At 39.4% G+C, this 2,500-nt stretch overlaps 1 long non-coding RNA gene across 1 annotated transcript in view; it reads left to right on the top strand.

Moving 5' to 3' along the window:
- The window catches only part of LOC137643787 (uncharacterized), a 430,649-nt gene that overhangs the window by 73,080 nt on the left and 355,069 nt on the right, over positions 1–2,500 (top strand). The window lies entirely within an intron of this gene.

Below are 2,500 nucleotides of genomic sequence, written 5' to 3'. Positions count from 1 at the left end.
AGGATATACTAGGGGAATAATTTAGTTGATATACATGAAGCTGATGAAGACCTTGATGTGACCAAGAATTAATTCAGTGTGTTTGCAATCGAGATGGGAATCGTCTGGTTACGATGGAATAACTGCTATGATACTTGTTGAAAGGCAAGTGACTCGCAGAATACTTATAAGATTATTTTGTAGAATCTGGCATGAAGAGCCAAAACATGATTAATTGGAGTTAGGGGTGTTGTTAAAAATGGCCAAAGAAAGGAGACTTGACTGATTGCAATAATTACAGAGGCATCACACCACCAGTTGTCATGAAAATTAGATATGTACCGCTACTACTTTGGAGGCCAATATCGATACCGATTCGTCTTCTAGACTGATACCGATACCAGAGAAATAACCTGTATCGATACCGAGACTATGATTCTTCAGAAATTCTTTGGGATGATCACAATAACCTTATAATACTGATTTGGTGACTGACTTGTCAATTTCTTCAGTGCGTGCAATACAGTGTGTGAGGCATCATTAGACCTATTCAGTAATCAGTACAGGCCAAGCACTTTGTCTTATCTATTTGACACAAAACAGTGTTTTAATGATTTTTTTTTGTTTGAACCCTTTTAATGTATTGCTATCTCCATGACAATGAAACAATCTGATCATAAATCTATTGCCCTTCTCTATATGATCAATGAACTTAATAAAAAGAGCTTTTCATAAAAAGGATACAGTAAAGAATTATTTGCATTTGAGAATTTAGTCTTAGCGTGAGGAGCTAAAATGGTAGCTTTGATTAAAAAAAAAATGATAATAGGTTTCCATTTTCGATGCTCAATCTCAGCGAATTTCTCCCTAATATTGTGATATTATACTCATTACCCATTGTCTTTTAATTAACGTTCAGGTGCAGTTGTGTGAAGGAAGTACACACCTTGGAGGTATACCAAAATTCACATAGGAATCCCCAGTAATACTAAGCTTCTTAATCTAACAAAGCCCATATTTCAGGTATTGAAGTGTTAATTATTCTATAAAAAAACCGAAGGTAGCCAATAGTGGTAGGATTATATTAGTATTAGGCAAGAGATATTAGTTATGCTACAATGAATTATAATCAATTGTCAGTTGGCTCAAAAAAATAATAAGGCAAAATTGGCAACTTCACTTCCAACCCCTCCCCTACTCCCGTCCATATTCAAGGATAGGCTAGTTCCTCGAGTAACTGTACAGCTCATTAATGTTTTACAGATCTCATCATACTATGAAATTTAATATTAACTAATATAAAAAAAAAATTTAATTCACAAATAAAGAAATGATTCTGCAAATGTATGAGAGAGAGAGAGAGAGAGAGAGAGAGAGAGAGAGAGAGAGATGGCGGGTAAGTATAAAAATATATACTAGTCACATAACTGACATGAAATAGTTTCCGAGTTACCTTACCGGGTACTTATCATTATCGTTAAATCTGAACAGAAGGAAATCTTTGATGTTCAAATAACTCAAAGTACTAGTATCGGGTTATCGGCAATTTAAGCTCATTTTCTATTGGCCGATACGGATATCAGATACTCATGCTGGAGTTCGATACCGATACCAGATACTCGTGCTGGGTGCTGATACCGATACCAGATACTCATGCTTGAGGTCGATATCAACACCAGATACTCATGCTAGTGGCCAATCCCGATACCAGATACTCATGCTGGAGGCTGATGCCAATACCAGATACTCATGCTAAAAGCCGATCCCGATACCAGATACCTCATGCAGGAGGCCGATACCGATACCAGATACTCGTGCTGGATGCCAATACCGATACCGGATACGAATGCTGGAGGCAGAGGCTGATACTAGATATCCATGCTTGAGGCCGATACCGATAGCTGATACTTGTGCTGGAGGCCGATACTGATACCCGATACTCATTCTGGAGGCCGATATCGATACCAGATATTCATGCTGGAGGCCAATGCCAATACCAGATACTCATGCTGGAAGCCGATGCAGATACCAGATACTCATGCTGGAGGCCGATGCTGATACCAGATACTCATGCTGGAGGCCAATACTGATACCAGATACTCATGCTGGAGACTGATACCGATACCAGATACTTATGCAGTAGGCTGATACCGTAGATACCATATATTCATGCTGGAGGCCGATACCTATTCCAGATACTCATACTGGAGGCTGATACCGATACCAGATACTCATACTGGAGGCTGATGCTGATATCAGATACTCAAGCTGGAGGTTGATACCAATACCAGATACTCATGTTGGAGGCCAATACCGATACCAGATACTCATGCTGGAGGCCGATACTGATACCAGATACTTATGCGGGAGGCTAATGCTGATACCATATACTCGTGCTGGAGGCCGATGCCGATACCAGATACTCGTGGTCGAGGCCGATGCCGATACCAAATACGTATGTTGGAAACCGATACCAATAACGATACAAATAAAAATAATGGTGTTATAACATTGGTCAATA

The sequence above is a fragment of the Palaemon carinicauda genome, chromosome 1, assembly GCF_036898095.1.
Source record: "Palaemon carinicauda isolate YSFRI2023 chromosome 1, ASM3689809v2, whole genome shotgun sequence".
In the NCBI taxonomy this organism is placed as follows: domain Eukaryota; kingdom Metazoa; phylum Arthropoda; class Malacostraca; order Decapoda; family Palaemonidae; genus Palaemon; species Palaemon carinicauda.
Note: the sequence above shows the minus strand (reverse complement) of the source record. Positions and strands in the feature narration are given on the sequence as shown.